A 20,328-nucleotide genomic window follows, 5' to 3' on the forward strand; every position below is an offset into this window, starting at 1 on the left:
TTTGGTAAATCAAGACGGACATATCTTTCTAAGGCACAACAGATGCAACCAACGAGGGCAGGAGTAGGGGTGTACAAACGCTCTGATTTATCACCTATTGTTCTACGCATATTCAACAATAATGAAAATAAACAAGTGAAATATACACTGAAGCGCCAAATACACTGGTATAGGCATGCGTATTCAAATACAGAGATATATAAACAGGCACAATAGGGCGCTGCGGTCGGAAACGTCTATATAAGACAACAAGTGCCTGAGCAGTTGCTATATAGGATACTGCTGCTACAATGGCAGGTTATCAAGATTTACGTGAGTTTGAACATGGTGTTATAATCGGCGCACGAGCGATGAGACACAGCATTTTCGAAGTAGCAATGAAATGGGGATTTTCCCGTACGACCATTTTACGAGTATACCGTGAATATCAGGAATCCGGTAAAACATCAAAACTCCCGACATCGCTGTGACCAGAAAAATATCGTGCAAGAACGGGACCAACGACGGCTGAAGAGAATCGTTCAACGTGACAGAAGAGCAACCCTTCCGCAAATTGATGCAGATTTCAATGCTGGGCCATCAACAAGTGTCAGCGAACGAACAATTCAACGAAATATCATCAATATGGGCTTCCGGAGCCGAAGCTACTCGTGTACCCTTAACGACTGCACGATACAGAGCTTTACTCCTCGCCTGGGTCGTGAACACCGACATAGGACTGTTGATGACTGGAAACATGTTGCCTGGTCGGACGAGTCTGAATCGAGCGGATGGACGTGTACGGATATGGAGATATCTTCATTAATCAATGGACCCTGCATCTTAGCAGGGGACTGTTTAAGCTGGTGGAGGCTCTGTAATGGTATGGGTCATTTGCAGCTGGAGTTATATGGGACCCCTGATACGTCTAGATACGACTATGACAGGTGACACGTACGTAAGCATCCTGTCTGATCACCTGTGTCCATTCATGTACATTGTGCACGGACTTGGGCAATTCCAGGAACACAATGCGACATCACACACTTCCAGAACTGCTACACAGTGGCTCCAGGAACACTCTTCTGAGTTTAAACACTTCCGCTGGCTACCAAACTCCCTAGACATGAACATTATTGAGCATATCTTGAATGCCTTGCAAGAAGTAGTTGGGTGAGTATCTTCTACTCCCTTCTCGGACATACACGAAAAACTTCATGGATTTACTGGCAATCTTACTCAGCTTTATGATAAATATACTCTCCTAAAGACTGGTAAAGTGAGAAGGAAACCTTCACCTTGGCTAACTGAAGAATTAAAGCCGCTCATGGATTGCAAACACGCTGCACATCTGGCATAATAACTACACCACACGCCTAAAAATCATATTGCTTACAAGCAGAAGAGGAACGAAGTCAGACATCTGTGAGAAATGCATAACCGAGAGATGCTCTTACATTAACCGACAACAGAAACAGACTAGTTGTCCTATGCAAAAACCTGCGTTGTCTAGGTATAGGCAAAGTTAACGCTGCAGCTGAAGCCATTGTCCCAGTTGAAGAACTGTAGCGATACTTGACATTACCCACAACTGAACTACAAACTAAACAGAGACTACTTGGTTACATGATGGGGATAAACGCTGTAGCCACGCAAAACTGTATCTGAAGCATGTTACTTAGAACACCATCGAAAAAAATGGCTCTGAGCACTACGGGACTTAACATCTATGGTCATGAGTCACCTAGAACTTAGAACTACTTAAACCTAACTAACCTAAGGACATCACACAACACCCAGCCATCACGAGGCAGAGAAAATCCCTGACCCCGCCGGGAATCGAACCCGGGAACCCGGGCGTGGGAAGCGAGAACGCTACCGCACGACCACGAGATGCGGGCAGAACACCATCGAAAAACGCCATCATGCGTATCAGATCGTCATTACATTGGACATAATGGCATCACAGTCAAATGATAAGCTTATTATTGATCTACTACCGCTCAATGTAACAGATACATTCAACCGGTCCTTAACCACAAATATTTTGCCGGAGGCCTGGAAACAGGGACTAGTTTAGCCACTACCTAAAAATTATAGACCTATTTACATCTCACTGCACTGCCCAAGGCTTAGAATATATAGCCTGCGACCAACTAACAAACTGCATACCTACAAACAATCTACCGAACGAATACCAACCAGGTTTCCGTAAACATCGCAGCACATCGTATGCCTTAATGAAGCTAACAGATGGTCTGAAGCTTGCTATGGATGCACAAGAGGCAACTATTATGTGCTTTTTAGACTTCAGCAAAGCTTTTGACACTTTCAACTTCAAAATTTTACTTGCCAAACTTGGCGGCCTAAATTTCGCGCCAAGAGCAGTGCAATGGTTTCTCTCTTCACTGACGTCTCGCCAGCAATGCGTGACGTCCGACACCATGATGCCAATGCAGGCATGTAGTGTCAGGCGTTCCCCAGGAGTCGGTATTTATGTCCTATACTATTTTCACCGTACATAAATGATGTGTGCCGATGGCCTCCAGTTGTGTCTAAAGGCAAAAGCAATAAACCTGAAGACAACTATCGAGAATCTCAATATGGCCTATGTGCACTATAAAAATGGGTCAAGGACGTAGGGTTGAAGCTCAACTAGTCCAAAACCCGAGCGGTACTGGCTGGTCATTCTAGGCTCGTTAGCTCGAAATATCGGGAATCTCTACCATCTTGGATCCTAAATGGGATAAACATCGACTTCTCTACTTTAGCAAATAGTCTAGCAGTAATAATAGATGAAAATCTGAATTGGACTGATCACGCAACTGCAACGTGCAAAATGCATCAGAATCTCCCTATGCCCTACAAAAATATAAAAAGCTGTTCCCTCTTGACCTGAAAAAGAAACTTGTACAAAGATTTATACTTCCAGTTATTGATTTCAGCGATGTTATCCTGAAAGCCCTTTCCCACGGAAGCTCACGACGCTTGAATCTGATTATGAATGACTGTGTTCGTTATATCTGTGATGTTCGTCTCCTTGATCACATTTCACCACTATATGCACAGCTATCTTGGCCGCCTGCAGCCAAGCGTAGAGATTTCCATACCTTCTGTGTTCTCCACTGTCTTATCAGCGAACACTATCCTTCATATCTCTCCTCGACGTTAACTTTCTTATCTGAATAACATGACAGAAACCCCCGTTCCCATCACAGCAAAATCCTTTCCGTCTCACTCCACCGGTCAGCCACTATCTCGAAGTCCTTCTCAGTAGCAGGAATCCGACTCTGGAATAACCTCCCACATTATAGATATTTGAGAGCTGCATAATATCCACAGCTTCAAAAGACAGTTAATAATATATCTACTAAAGCCACAATAAGGGTTACAACTCTCCCTGTAAGCTCTAGTTACCCTTGTAAATACTTCTTTCCAACAAGATCTTTGTCTTTTCCCAGTATTCTTGGCTGGTACCGTCTCCTTCATGTCTTCCACAATCATTATTGGCATTAAGATCGTCATTATTGTTTATTATTTGTATTATCACAGTTATTGGCCGCAGCTACAGTAGTACAAGTACTGCCAGTATTGATTTGGTTGATTCATAGTCAGCATAATTAACTCACATTGCCAGTTCAGACACTCAAATAATTTTGAAGCTATTTCTAACACTAAAATAGTTATTTTTAGGAAACTATGATGTAAAAAAGTACTGTGTGTGTGAAACTTTGATCAAATGTAAGCGAGGACCTGATGGTCCTAATCAAATCAGGTTAAGTAAATAAATAACAGCGTTAAAATCCACCTTTACCACTCAAAATAGTTCGTTTTCATTGGGTTATGTACTCGTACATGTCAACGTAATTGTTTTCGAACCCTTCTGCGTTTTTACGCCGTGTTGTTAAACCAGAAACATGTTACGCATCCCTACGTGCACTATGGCGGAAACAGTGCTAGTTATAAACATAAGAGAAAGGTAATTGTAATTGTAGAATGCTATCCTCTTGCGTTTGTGTGTATGTTCATGGACGAGCTGAAGCATCTCTCTGCAAAATACATATTATGACTATGCTGCAGAAAACACTTCTAATAGAATTAGCTCCTCTAACCTGAAATCAACTTCTATTCCTATGCACATTCCGAGTCGTTACTGGATAAAGAGATTGTCCTCTTCGACGCATCGTCCAGTCGTCTCTCATCTTGTTACCTGTTCTCCTGTATCTCACGAGGAAGAGAATCCTCTGGGAAATAAGGGGAGGCAGAAATTTCATATGCCGTCTCACTACGTTTGGCCCTCAAGTGGGCGCCGTTCACGCTACAAATTCTCTGCCTTGTTCGGAACACGCACTACAAGATTTGAGCCGCAGCCGAGACCGAGGCGCTGGTAAAGAAACTCTCTAGCCGCTGTTCTACTTCACCTCCGCAAATAGCAGCTTTCGTCTCATCTGCACTACTCAATAATTCCTATAAAAGGGTTTACCTCTCAACAGACTAGCGTGTCTTAGTATCTCCCTCTCTGTCTGTCTGTCTCTCTCTCTCTCTCTCTCTCTCTCTCTCTCTCTCTCTCTCTCTCTCTCTCTCCCTCTCTGTTTCTAAACTTAAATTAAATTCTGTTGCTTCTTCAGAGACCGTGTTGATGGGGCTCTGAAGTTAAACGAAAGCAATAAGAGTTCCTCCTTTTACCTTCGGTATTAAATATTTCCTTGACCGTTAATTCAGTTTTAATGTAACAATGTTTACCAATTTTTAAATTTGGGCACTCATTGTTTAAATTAACCAAACCAAGAAAATATATAATTTTTCATTACACACAGGCAAGTAAGATTTTAAGTCGTTACTGGGAATTTGTTTGGAACGTAAAATGGGTAGCCACGATATTTCAGTGGTTCTTTTACGTGTCATATCTTCGTTCCAGAACGCGACGCCCAGTCACTGGTAACAGATGGGCGGATATAGCCCTGCCAGACTGCTTGCTTTATTGTATATTAGAGTTTAGTTTGCCTATTCTGGTCCGCTGTTAATGCAGTGAAGTTGAGTAACTCAATTTGGATTCGGACACATGCGTTACTGTAAAGTGTAAAGCATCAGTCATGTCTCAGCAGCTAACAGGTCATGAACAGTGCTAAAATAAGTAAATAACATGTTCTTCCACTAGCGGTCATGGAAATCTGAGTCAGTGTTTTAAAAACACGCACATTACTTATCGGTTAGACCCTATTTGTGAATTCCATGTATAGATGAATACGATTTCCTAAAAAAAATACCTACAAGCTTTTTCAATAAACGGAGTACTGGAGCAAGTATTCACAGCGTATGAAGCAAATGAGTACTGGAAAAATATTCACAGAAGTTCCGTAATAGTTTACTCATTATTTATGAACTGACAAGAAATGTTGTGTTTTAGCATGAAACGGAGTTTATGAATAGCTCTAGATGCCACTCTAAACTGACACGTTTCATTTAGTTCATATTACCGGGAACGCTGAAACTTTCTGGAAGAGTTATAGTAACTCTTAATCGCACAGCCCTAATCATGCAATCGTAATACCCCACTCTTCCTGCTTCTGTTACCATTAACAGAGAATAGGAGCAAAATTTAAGCTCGCAGCAACTAATTTGCCTATGCACAAAGTACGGGGCGGGACGCTGACCTTTAGAAACAGCGTTGAATTCAATAAATGAGTGCTAAAACTAGTTTTCCTATGCCAGTTTAAGTAAATTGCGCAATGATCCGTCATGCAACCGTGCGGCGGAATTACATAAAGATCTGAAATGAAATGATTCCGCTTTTGACTGTTAAAATATCATTTATATTTACATGTTGATATGTATGTTATTGTTTCTGACACTTTTGTGATCCATTTTATACGCTTGATACATGAAATTTAGACTTAAGTGTTTGTATGATTATTTCATCAGCTTTATAAAGCGTATGGTATATGGAACGACGGATGAATTCACAACACCACATGTAAATTCTCCTACACAGTATCTCACAGCTTTGTGTTACTGAGTGGGCTACGGTACGCCATGACGCTTCAAAATGACCGCATGTCGAATTTTCAGTAGCAATAAATGTTTTAACAGCCAAAAGAGGAATGATTTCTTAAAAACTTCACGAAAGCTGTGGACCTAGTCATCATCAAACTGCCTGAAGCTTGACGCAGATAAGTGACAGTGCTCGTACATGAGTACTTTTTATTTGTCCCTCCTGTGAGTAGAGATGAAGAAGAAAACTTAATAAGTATCACACATAACGATCCTACTGCAGTTTACAAAAATCCGTTTCTTCTGTACTTTTACTAGGTGAAATTATTCAACCGATTTTGAAAAACTCGGAACTGCTTATTTCCGAAAATGATCTGTAATTTCACCTACCTCTCTTCGTAACATTTTCTGTCACGTGAAATGCGGATCATCTGTTATAAGACTTACCAGTTCTACACATGTACTTATAGCTAAATCAAGATTTTTCTGCATTGTGCGTAGTGATTTCATATAAAGACCAAGACATACTTTAACATAAGAAAATACTTAATTCTATGTCAGTCTCAAAGTGTTTTCTTTACCCAATACGTGTGTCGCAACGCGTAGTGGATGGCGTAATAACTTTTTCACTGATAGAGGATTACATTATTTCATTTCAATTAACAGTTGAAGTTCGCACAACACAGTCCATTGTGGATTCAATATATATAACTGAAAAACAACATGGTCTAATCGATATTTTTTAAGTGTTGTTTCTAAGATTGAGAAAACCTCGCTTTTTTTTAGCGAAAACAATTATCGTACCTCCTAAAAGACTGAGTACCTGCGGTTGGCAACATTGGTTGGTTTAAAAATAATGAATCGGAAGAATTGTTCCACATAACTTCGTTACGATGCTTTATGCCATTCCGAGTAACACCGAAAATAATATTTTAATTATAGTACTGTAATTAAGAAGCTCAGCTTCTATAGTTACTGTCTATCGTGCTCCGTGCTTTCTACTGAGTTCCGCTTATTTGCCGTCTCTATCGAAGTCTCGAGTAGTTGACCTTTGTCCTCCAAACATATTTTCAAGTTCCAGGTATTTCAATATGCAGTCTGACAAGTTAAATCGGACATTTTCTGCCTATTGTTATTATCATTCTGGAGCTTAGAAACGCTGCACTTAAAAATGGACAATATATTAAACAGATAATATTGAGGTAAAGCAACTGAAAAAATATAGCGTATACTGGCACATGACACACAATATGAAGGTTCCTATATATTTTGCTTATGGGATATATTAAGCACACTGTTAATTCGACAGACCTAAGAAAGGGAGGGCATAAAAAGCTTTCCAAAATGTTATCAGTTGGCTTTACCATTTAAGTCCCTTCCAAAGGGATCAACAACAGGACATTACTAGTTATTATCTGGTCGTTTCCGAGGAGAAATAGAAGCAAAGGAATGGTGAACAAGGCCTCAATTCTGCCACGGTCTTTTCTCTTACTGATATGGAGCGTAAAGTTTGCGTCGTGTGTAGTGGTACTCCAAAGTTTCGTAGATGACCACATGAAACCAGAGTTCATGTGAATGTTGCAGTCAACACACTTGTGGACGATATTACCCACAGGGACAATATTTCGATAGATATCTCTTGAGACATATTATATATTTTCTGAATAATAAAATTAAATTTTAAATTTTGCAGTAAATAAAACCTGAAAATTATCCTCCTAATTTAAGAATATACATACACGTCATACTTTTCCAACTCGTAATGCCCCTTTCGGCAGAGATCTCTGGTAGTTGTCTAGTGAAGTGTCTGTCTTCTAATCTTGGCTACTCGCTCGAGGTTATGTTATTCAACAAGCAGTTTAGATAGGCTATCTCTGTGCTAAACAACACAATCTCAAATAGACAGATCGGTGGATTAGGTCGCTAAACTGTCGAGAGAATTTGATTATGTGAATTCGTGAATTGATACAATAGACACGAATGATGTGCACACATCAAGCGCCAGAACTGTTTTTCGGAAATTCAGATGTTTCGTGTGAATCTCTGGTTGCTTCGATGTCTGTGGTGTAACCCATAACACCCCTTACGCACATCTACTTCTACATGACACAGAGAAAAGACCAAACATACTTTCAAAGTATCAACGTGGAGGAATTACCGTCAAACGTATTCATTTTGCAGTTTAAAAATTCATATTTTTTCCTGCTTCGTGTTGAACACAACAAGACTCATGGCAGTGAATCTCTTCAAATAACAACACATTACAACGGACTGGCTCCCAAGCGGTGTCAAAGTCTGTTGTATTGACGCTGTAAATATTAAGAGGAAGAAAGGAAAAGTAAATAATTTTAATGTTTAATGTCCTGTCGAAGGTCATTAGACAAGATCGTTGAAACGGAGCACATGCTCGGAATGGGGGAGGATGGGGAAATAAATCAGTAGCCTTTCGAAAGGAACCATCCCAGCATTTTTTGGCTTAGGCTTCAAAGCAGCGTAAAACCAGTCCTCGGTCTGAAGACCTCAACAACAACAACAACAACAACAACAACGTTTTAGCAGCTTTGTGAGAGCCTCGTGGAGTGGCCGTGCTGTTTGAGGCGTCATGTCACAGACTGCGCGGTCCCTCCCGTTGTGTTGTTCTTAGCATAGGTTAGTTTAAGTTAGTGTACGTAGTGTGTAAGTCTAGGGAGCGATGGCCAAGCAGTTTGGTCCCTTAGGAATTCACAGACATTTGAACATTTTTTCAGCTTTGTAAGGGACGTTATGAACCTGTTCCCCTACTTAACGGCACCGACCATTCGGTTTTATGAACTGAATGACACGAGGGAGTTACAAGATGTAAAACTTTAAGTGTAACTGTAAAAGAGAGAAAAGGTCATGGAGTCAAGGTAGCTGTGTGACTAAAATTCAAAGGCAGTAAATTCGTTCAATAAACGTAGATGAAAGTGAAACTATTTTTTTTTATATTAGCTTTTCAACAGAAGATCGAGTATTTCGACATGATCAACAAAATTGCACGACTTTCCATGTATAGTGGGCCCAGCATGGCATCAGTGCGATTCACTATTTAGCATGTCATGTCACCAAACGAACACTCAGTTTTACGCTTTTGCTCGCAGTCGTCGTGATAGAGTCCAGATTAGTGTAACACTGCTAGCCAGCTCGTTAAAGGTGCTGCCTCGATGACCGCATAGCTGCTATGGGCTACTGCAAGCAGTTGTCTCAGCACTACGCCACACGTCAGGTCCCAGCCCTTACGGTCACCGTTCGGCAATCAGCGGTGTTACCGAAATCCAGGACGGCAGTTCAGCATTACACTGGGTGAGACCTGGAGACCAGGAGAACACGCTAGGTCAGATCCTGTATGAATGGCTCCCGCCCAGCCAGCAAAGGATAACGTGTCAGCTACTACTGCAGAGAGCGCTATGTGCATGTGGTTCGGGAAAGCGTCGTCGTTCAGTCACCTCCCACTGGTGCAGCCGTCAGCATTAATCAGCATCGTTCAACGGGACCACTTGCCATTATGTCTTGCATCTAGGACCAACAGAGTTGACGGTCGAATTGGAACCGTACCAACCATCGGACACCTAGTGACTGCCATCCTCAGACATTACCAGCCAAATATTAGTAGCCCGAGATCACACCTTGGATGACACCGTCTTCGTCACACACTACTGCCGAAGAGGCTAGCAACATCTACTCACCATGTGGCAATGAAGTACTGCTGTGCCGCCAGCATTCATTAAGCAATCAAGGTGCCTCCGGTATGCTCTGCTCTGAGCCATGTCGTACTGTTTACAGCCGTGGCTGGGGGCCTGACAGTATACCGCCATAGAGAGTCGTGGGTTCGATCCCCTTCCAACCTGCAGAACATGGGTCTGGAGTTTTGCTGTACCACACATGTATCGGGTTGCAAAATGAGTACTGCTAAATTTGCACCTGCTCCTCCCTGGTGAAACAATACTTTCCGGTTGATGGCGTCAGAGCAACCACCCTGACAAGCTTAAACCTACCCACTCACACTCCAACGGGGTCGACGCTATCTAAAGCTGCCGACTCCGTTACAGTCTGATGTCAAAGGAGCGGGTAGGGGAAACACTGGCTCCAGGTCAACCAGTGAAACTTCGCTTCTTGCACGCTACATGACGAATGGGACATCGCATACTGTTCGGCAACTAGTGGCGCGGCATCTACAATGGCTATACCTCCTCCCAAGCTGAGTGAAAAGATAGTAAAATGGCACGTGGTACAAGAGTGTTCAGAACAGATAGCACGGAGCTGACGCTCAGCGACAGTGCATGTTTCGTTAAAAAGACGGTAAAGAGGAAAACTTACACCACAATTTCTTTGGCTGCGTAAAACGAAAGAATATGGGACTTTTAATAAGGGACATCAGTCGATTGGAGAATCAGTTCTCGATCACAATCCCAGTGCTATCAGCATCAAGACACGTTTTAAGAACATGCACATCTTCTTAAACAGAATAAAAACTATATAAGAGATAATTCTTAAATATTTTAGTGCTGTAATGTGACAGGAATCGCAGTTGCTATAGCTGTAAACTAGTTATCAAGCTGGGTACTGTAATCATGTAACACCTTAATATAAAGATTTTGACAAATTTCCTTTACGGGCTTTTGAGGACAGGAGGCCAGGATACTTACACAAGAAAGAACAAAAAAGGTATATCAACATGGACTCTAAAATACATAACTTATGAGCTATGAAAACTTCTTGATCTTCGATACTGTGAAACACATCTTCTCTACTGCGAGCTCTTTGCTTTCCATATTTTGGGAGGAGATAGTATGGACCAAACAAAAAAAAGTGCTCAGTAAACACAGGCTCTAAAATGAGTACCTTAAGAGCTATAAGCACCTTTTCAATAGAAGAGATATGTTTCACAGGGACGAAGATGAGCAAGTACTCGTATCTCTTAAAGTATGCATTATAGAGCCCATATTTACTGTACTTCTTTCTTTTTTTAATTCATACCACCTCCTCCAAAAATACGGAAAGCAAAAAGTTCGCACTGGAAGAGATGTGTTTCACGCAGTTTAGAACTTATGTTTACTGGACTTTGGCTTGTTTTGGTGTGAGAGACCTATCCTCGAAGATTGTAAACGGAATTTAGATACGCCCTGTACTTAGATACATCCTGTATTTATTTTAGCTTTATTATGTTTGTAAGTATGTGATTGGGCCACCTTATAGATAATAAGACTTTAAAAAGTTGCTTTTAGGTTTCAGCAACAGAAGTCAATAAAAATCACTTTCCATCGTTGCTGTAAGTCCGTTCTTATTTTTTTACTCAGTTCTTACATCATTTCTGAAAGAATACGTTTACTGCGAAGGAATGAAGTAGCTCATGTCTGTGTTACTAACAGACAGAAATACAGCAGAATTTGTGTTGCAAAGAGAGATTCGAAACATAGGCAGGACACATCTACACAACATCTTGAGTAATCACCGTAGGAAAACGAGAATTGTGTTTGCTTGTAATTTATCAGATAATTCTTATGCTAGAAAATAAAATAAAAAGTGTAGGAGTATTACTCGACATCGAGATATGCGGGGTCGGCCATCGCTCCGTAAAATACCTCGGCGCGTTATCGATTTCAGTGAAAAACAGCTAGCATCACGCATGTAAACAACGCGTAATAACACCCATGGGAGGCGATGCAGCCGCGTAGCTGAACTACAAAACCCATACGCCCTGCAATCAGGCGCGTGGCAACTCATAATTTGCATCAGTAAATCGGAAACAGCGTCGTGCGCATTAGAATCTCGACGTGCTACAATGCGTCCACTATGCCTGTATTTGTGTGTGTGTGTGTGTGTGTGTGTAAAAACTCGCAGCGTGTCAACAAGAACCAGGGTCGCTGGAATATTTCGCATTCTATTTTGTTCACAGGGAGGAAGCGAAAGAGAAGAAAACACAGCTGTGCGCCCGAACGTTTTGGTGTCTGGCCATGCCTGCATGTTTGAAATATCAGGTTGTTATGCACCACATTTCATCGATCCATTAATTTAATTTCTTATTATTCTACCTAACTATCCTTTGCTTCTTGGCACTCGAATAGCAGCTGTGTTTCTAGAAAAAAATATGATATTGCTCCCCTTCATAATGAAAACTGTACTTGCCCAAACATTTTTCAGCACATTCGTGCCACCATCTGTGTAAGGAAAAACTAACGGAAGTTCTTTTTTTCCTTAAAGACTCTTTATCCATCAACTTCAACTTGGTTTCCTTCAAAGTAACCCCCCATAGACATAATACACTTGTGCCAGCGCTTTTTCCAGTGTTAGAAGTACTTCTGGAACTCACCTTTCGTTATTTCACTCACCTCCTTCAGCGATTCTGTTTTTATCTCGTCAGTGGTAGGGAAACGTCGTCTTTTTATGGTTCTCTTTAGCTTCGGGATTAGAAAGAAGTCGCAGGGGACCATGTCTGGCGAATACGGTGGCTCTGGCAACATAAAGGTTTTCTTTTTTGCCAAAATATCTCGAGAAAGCATTGAGGTGTGAGCGGGAGCATTATCCTGATACAGTTTCCACCAGTGTTTTGGCAACAATTCTGGTAGATTCCTTCGGACTGCTTCAAGCAAACGGGGCAAAACCTCCAGGCAGTCTTTCTTATTGACCGTACGACCATAAGACAGGAACTCATGATGCACTATCTCATTGTAACCGAAGAAAACAATGAGAAGAATCTCCGAATGTTATCAAATTTGTAGAATTTTCTTCGTCTTGGCTCATGTTTACATTGGAAGGACTGGGCCTTGGCTTCGACATCATACCCGTATACACATTTTCATCAACTGTTATAATATTTCTTAGAAGTTCTGAATCGTTGTCGACATTATTCAGTAATTCCTGAACAATGTCTACGCGACGTCGGTTTTGGTCGAAATTCAACAATTTCGGAACAAACTTCACTGCCACACGTTTCATGCCCAAAATATGTGAAAACATTGATTGGCATGAGCCAAAGGATATGCCAGTATCATCAGCAACCTCTATGATCGTGACTCGGCGACTTTTCAGAACCATTTTCTTTACTTCTTCTATATTGTCGTTAGTAACTGATGTCCTAGGGCGTCTAGGAAGGACGTCGTCTTCACGTCTTCTCGACCGTCGTTGAAACGTTTATACCGCTCGTAATCTCTTGTCTTACTCACAGTACCTTCGCCAAAAGCCAAAGTCAACATTTCTAATGTGGTGCTGCACTTCATTCTATATTGCAAGCAAAATTTAATGCAAATTCTTTGACCCATCTTTTTCGAAAGTAAAAATTAACCGAACACTTGAAAACACGTTTAACCTTTTCTAAACCACTGAAAATGTGAGCATACATCAGGCACATGTGTAGCAACAAATAAAAAAAATTGAGAATCGGATGCATAAAGCAGCGAAATTAAAAAAATCTCTTTACTTTTTGATGACACCTTGTGTATTTACTGTAACATGTTTTGGGAAGGAAAGTAAGTTAACAAGATTCTGCAGTTTTCAAACACAAGCGGAACCTAATCCTACGCTTATGATATCTTACACCAATACAGTTTCCACAGGCTACAGACGAGTGAATAGATACACAACATACGAGCGGTTAGAAGTGTTTCCGCATATGTTGACCGCTGTACTGGAAATTTTAGCTCTTAGCGACACACTTTCTGAAATTATTTGAGGACATTGCAAGAAAAGGAAGAAAGGAAAATTAGAGTTTACCGCTCCATCAACGACGAAGTCATAAGACACCGGGCACAAGCTCGGATTGAGGAAGGAAACGAAATGGAATCGTCCGCGCTTTCTTTAAACGAACGGTCCGAACTCCAGCCCTGAGAAATGACGAAACGCTATAATTTGGATTGGCAGATGGAAATTCGAACCGCCATCCTCTGGAATAAGAGCCGAATGTCTTAGCACTCGGCCACCTCGATTGGTCCAGGATGTATTAGTGTGGCACCCAAAGGCGTGGAGATGACAGTGCAACTGTAAAACTAAAATCGGCACTTATGCAGTTTAGCAGGTACGGAAAAAATTTTTCATTTTTTTTCAAAATTTGATCTGACTCATCATCATGTGTCGTTATGCGGTGGGGGGAGTCTGCAGTGCCCCCCCCCCCATCCCCCCACAGGCTTCATTAGTGTCAAATCAATATTTTCGAATCATAGGCGGCCGCTGCCGCGGCCGCATTCCAAAAAAAAAAACTCCCAACCTAACCTCAAGTGGGCTACGCTACAGATCAATATGTTCATCAAATTGCTTCATATTACGTATACATGTTCTTTAAACAAGAGTACATCAAACCATGTATTAGGTTTTCGAAATTTCGATATTTCATTTTTTTGCCATGTTGGACTTAGAAAAGTTGCGTTTAGATTAAGCGACAAAAGTTAAAGTTCTTAAAACAATTTTTTTGATGTAAATAATTGACTGGGGCGAAAATAAATATCGTATTCGTAATCAGCGTATCACATTTGACTATAATCGATCAAATTTTGAAAAAAAAAATGAAAAATTTTTTCCGTACCTGCTAAACTGCATAAGTGCCCTAAAATCCATGGACACTCGATTAGACTGAACTGTGATTTTGTTTACATAATAAGATATTAACTAACCAGTGATAAAATTTACATAATGATTTTCTATAATTCTCGAGACAAGAGGGAAGAGGAAGTTGTGTTATTCTTTACGTGCTGAAGTATTTTGGAAGATTTTAATTCTGATGAAACTACTCTCCATTTACAATTATTAACTCCCGCTAAGATGTTTCTGACCATTAGATAGGTTCCTTCGTATCAGAGAGGACACACTGCTCACAAAGACCCCTCTGATCGTAGGTGGTTACTGATTAACACTAGACAGTAACAGCAATCTAACACACCAATAGAGTTCCCACACAATTCGCTTTCAAAAGTGCCCTTGTTACTTTTTTTACTATAGCCACAGAAAATAATGTCAGCTACGAAAGTATGCTGTTTCCTTGCTGGGATCGAGTCTTTAAATAGGACCTAGCAGGATCAATTACTCAGTGCACCGTTTGATTTACTGCTTCGTAGTGTAAGCAGGATGCTACCAATTGGAAGGCAGTTGGTCCAGTGAATGAGAGAAGCTAGGTAGTATCACCAACTAGGTATCATTTACCTCAGTTACTGAACAGGTGCCCCCTAAGAGTCGGGCTACAGATCGAATAGTGTATCTATTCTAAAAATACGCCCTATTTACGAAAACCAGCTTTCCGGAATACAGCTACATCACGAAGTATAATTTACAGTCTGAATCTGAAGGAACTGAACAGCTTAAAATAAACGTAGCCTAAGTCGTAATTAGATGTTCTCCCGTGAGATACGAACCGCCAACAAGATATAAAACAAGCATAATCCAAATACAGAGCGATGTATGTGATTGTGATATTCAGAAACTCAACATCATATTATAGTGGAGAGCCACATGTAGTCGATGGTGGCAGAAATTTCTTTCACTATAACACAGGGCACGAAATATTGAGGGAAGAAAGCTTCGTCACAGACTGAACGAAATAAAAGTACAAAATCTACTTGGAATAAAGAAGAATCGGAGTAGCTCCTGCAGAAACGCGAGGTGGCCTCGCAGAAGTGGGCCAATCACACGAAGAAATGCACGGCGAAGTCAAGCTAGAGGGAATAAGAGGACGTTGCGCAATAACTTCCTGTAGCTTTGCTTCTGACTAGCTGCTGACAACCTTTCCTGGAATTTGTTATAGCCGCCGTTCCTGGGACCCTGAGCAGCATCTGCAGGAGCAGTCGCAGGTCCAGGTCTGGTGAAGTATATCTAGGAACGCAATAAAGTGGAGGTCGCGCCAATCACGTAAACGCTAATATGAAGGACAAAGTAGGTTGACTTTTCCAAGACCTGCGCGAGCCAGAGACGAAGACAAAAGACAGATGGGTGCGTCAGAGCAGAATCACAAAAATTAACGACAGTAGTGAGCTTTCACAGTAGTTATAATAGTGTGCTAATCGCCAATTTATTGTAGGAGCATGACTCTTACGCAAATTTTATATTAAGACATGTGAGATATTGTATCGTCAAATAATAATAATATTATTAGCGCACTCTGACTCCACAAGGCTATTCCTTGCATTTTAACACTGCAATTGTTTTCTACAAAACGTCGTCCAGTATATGCTTTCGGCTAATAATGAGACGTGACCAACGTGGGCTCTGAGGACTATGCGACTTAACTTCTGAGGTCATCAGTCGCCTAGAACTTAGAACTAATTAAACCTAAGTAACCTAAGGACATCACACACATCCATGCCCGAGGCAGGATTCGAACCTGCGACCGTAGTGGTCGCTCGGCTCCAGACTGCAGCGTCTAGAACCGCACGACCGCTACGGCCGGCTACGTGACCACTGTAACCAAGTGTAGAACAAGTACACTGGTGATTAAAACTTAAGGACCAAAGTAATTTTCTCTGAAGTGACCCTGCCAAGTAATGTAGCTCGATGGAACTTGAACCATACACAGAACTGCTGCAGTATAGTGAAGTATGGATTGTGACTGAAATACATAATGAAACAAACAGAAATGAAACTTTTGTTCAAAGATAAAAATTACACTGAAGTCACCGTAATTTATGATGGTCCTCTGGACATTGTACTTAATATGCTGTGTGATCACCACAGAAGACCAGGCATGTTCTGCAACGTGCTCAGTACTCGACACATGGCTCGTACGGAGTTCTCGTTGTAGGGCGTTCCATTCCTCATACAGCGCGGTGACTACTGCCGCATGGGCGTAGGTCTCGGGGAAGTGCTACAGTATGTATCCCAAAAGTATCGCACACGTTCTCGTGGGATTTAAGTCGGCGGAACGGGCATACAAGTCCATTCGCCAAATATCCTATCCTTAAAGGGTTCCTCCACCTATGCTGTTCCATGCTGTAGCGCGTTGTCATCCATTAAAATGAAGTCAGGGTCGAATGCACCCCTGAAAAGACGCATACGGGAAAAAGACTACTGTGTCACAATAGTGTTGACCGGTGAGTGTAACATGTTGAGACATTCTAAGGTCGGTATGCACATGCGATATTATGATTCACCATACCGTAACACTTGGAGCACCAAAACCAATATGTTAGACAAGGTTCCTGGGTGCGTTACGTGCTCCCACCTCTTGCCAAATGAGAGTACGTCCAGACTTGCTGAACATGATCGTTTTGGTGGTCTACATGTTATGGCGTTGCAGGGGCGTGCTGACCTCCAAATCTATGAACGCGGATGACAATGTGCGACCACATCGAACGCCGCAGGTGGGAGCAGCTCCTGGACTCTTGGACTGGCCTACCCGTTCCCCCCATTTAAGTTCCATCGGTCACGTGTGGGATGCATTTGGGAGATGAAGTACAGTACGTTCACATGCACCAAGTGCCATCCAGCAGTTGTCAACCGAGTTGGGGGAGGAACTGGAAACCCTAGCACAAGAATTCCCTACTAATCTTTATGGTGAGTATTAGAGTGCGTTGCAGAGTATGCAGTGCCGTTAGTGTTCATCACACACCCTACTGAGAACCATGTACGGCATTTTGCAAATTCACCCATACAACCTCAAGAGGGTGTAGGGATTGCGTCTCAAGAGGGTGTAGGGATTGTGTCTAGCTGATGTTACGCCACGTGTCTGATACTGCGCAAGGTTTCCACAGCGTTCCAGACTTTCCTCGGATCATTCTTTTCACATATGAAGTGCATTTCACAAACGAAGATCTCATCATTTGTCTTAACAGCCACATTTGGAATGAAGAAAACGCTCATGCCACACATCACCATGAATTTCAACATCGTTTCGGTATTAATGTGTGGGAATGTATTGTCTATGGTCGTCTGATAGGTTGTGTATTTTACCGCCCTGCCTAACGAGTTACAGCTATTTGGTCTGCATGCAAGACGTGCTGGTGCAGCATTTGGAGGCTCTGCCATTGCACATCCGTCGGACGATATAGTTCCAGCACGATAGCGTTCCAGCCCACTTTTCACGCGACGTCCGTCAGCACATTCATCAAATATTCGGGGACTTTGTTTCTCTACACGGGTGTCACGGGGACAATCTCCTTGCCCATGTAATGGCTACAGCAGAGATCAATCAGGAAACTCAGGGATTTTTGGAGCTTGTGTATGTCAACATTGTTCCCAGGTACACTGCATGCAATGAAATTCGTGGTCGTCACTTCGATCACATGTAGCAGTTCACGCAGGTACCAATTGGTTGATGCACGTCCCACATATCTTCTGACATTCTTTCAAAGCTTTTTATCTTCCAGATGGCACATTACTGGACATGGGTTTACTACCAAATACTGTTGTCCTGAAACTCCTCTACAACAAGTGTTCCTTCAGTTTGTTGTATTTGACTCGCTTTGTTTTTAGCTCTTGTCTGCTCATTCAAATTTCCTTGACACTGTTGCTCGATATTACTTTTGTCAGTTTTGAATAGAGTTATTCTTTATTTCCACTTCATTCGATTTCACTGCATTGTTCATTTCTTCTACTTGCTCCACTTTCTTCTCTTGATTGGACTGCAGTGCTGTGATTTGATTCTCTCTTGACAAAAAGGTTGTGTACGTATTTATTTGCTGGTATCCCGTACCACTAGGAAGTTGTACAAGCCTTCTGCGATTAGAAGAAATACTTAACTGCTCCGTTGAGTTGCATCTTGAACAAGTAAAGGGCAGATTTTCGTATGTTGCACCACAGATTGGAATTCTGTTTTCCCGGAAACCACAGAGCCGGGCTAAGACAGGCTCGAACGCAATGACTCTGTCAGAATTTATACCAGGAAAGAAAGCCTGTTCTGCGAATAGCTAGGCGCAACACGGTAGCATTGCCACACAAAATCGAGCGAGAGAACAGAATGCGACTGCAGCAGAATGACCACACTATAATGTCATTCTGGCAGCACCGAAAGGTTAAGTAAGACAACGTACATACAGGCAAGAGCTTCTCCACAATATAAAGTCGTTGCAAGAGCGCCAAGCTGAAGATCTGAAACCAACAGTTTGGACACTGTTGATTGGTACAGAGCGCTGACAAACCTAGAAAACGAGGCCAAGTATCCTCATTGCCACAGCTCGTAATGTCATAGGCACGAGCTAACCAGTATAGTTTCGGACTTTTGAAGCATGGGGAGGAGGAGCTTAGTGTTTAACGTCCCGTCGACAACGAGGTCATTAGAGACGGAGCGCAAGCTCGGTTGAGGGAAGGATGGGGAAGGAAATCGGCCGTGCCCTTTCAAAGGAACCATCCCGGCATTTGCCTGAAGCAATTTAGGGAAATCATGGAAAACCTAAATCAGGATGGCCAGAGATGAGATCGAACCGTCGTCATCCCGAATGCGAGTCCAGTGTGCTAACCACTGCGCCACCTCGCTCGGTTTGAAGCATGGGATCAGTCGATACTCAGTCTTGGAAGGAACAGTGAGTCAGTGCCGAAATTGTTCTGTGATGTGCCGCCTACTGCTCGTCCTATACATGCAGCTACAAGACTCCAATCAGCTAGCCTGATGCACTCCATTTCCTTGGATTGCCATTGCTGCCATCCTTGTTGACACTGATGTGAACACTTGAGCGCCTTCGACCAGCAACCATTGGGCGTTAGTCGAAGGTGCTGCCCCTGGTAGCACTTGTGAGCAGCTAGCGGTGTCTTGGCCGTCTCTTGTTTGGAGACCAGCGCATATTTCTCATGGGTACAGGATGACCTCGAGAGCGCCTTGGTCGAACGGGTCATCAAGCTGTTAGCATCCCAGCTGGACAGGCAACGCCTGCAGACATCCGGATCGGCATCCTGCCTGACGCCCCTGCCTCTGAGTGACTCCTTGACCACGGCAAGTTAATGCCTACTGAGTCGGGCTGATCGGCAACTCCCAGTCAAGTGTGCTCCTCTGCTGCCACCTGCCACACCATGGAAATCCTATTTTGCACTGTATAAAACCTGACAATAGATGTATTCATATCCAGCACTGTCTTTCTGACGCCCTCGGTCGTTCCACAAGGAAACAGTCCCGCCCTCCGTCACTGCGTCCTGTACATGCAGACACCGTGGTTCCCTGGACATCCACTGTATGTTACATACGTTCTGTGGCCACAAATAAACGGTTAGGAGTAGATATACTTCTGAAAACTCACTCTGGATACCCTGGACTATTTAGTTTACCGTACATACATTTATCTGCCAATATATCCTCCCTAACAACACAGATAGCAGCATAATTCTTCAGATTAACTTTTATTTTGTCAGGTGAAACTTTGACGATCGTAAACTTAAACCAGCATAAGCAATTGCAACAGTACTTACTGAACCCTCTTCGTGTTTAAATTTATC

This window comes from Schistocerca nitens, chromosome 3 (genome assembly GCF_023898315.1).
Source record: "Schistocerca nitens isolate TAMUIC-IGC-003100 chromosome 3, iqSchNite1.1, whole genome shotgun sequence".
Taxonomy (NCBI): domain Eukaryota; kingdom Metazoa; phylum Arthropoda; class Insecta; order Orthoptera; family Acrididae; genus Schistocerca; species Schistocerca nitens.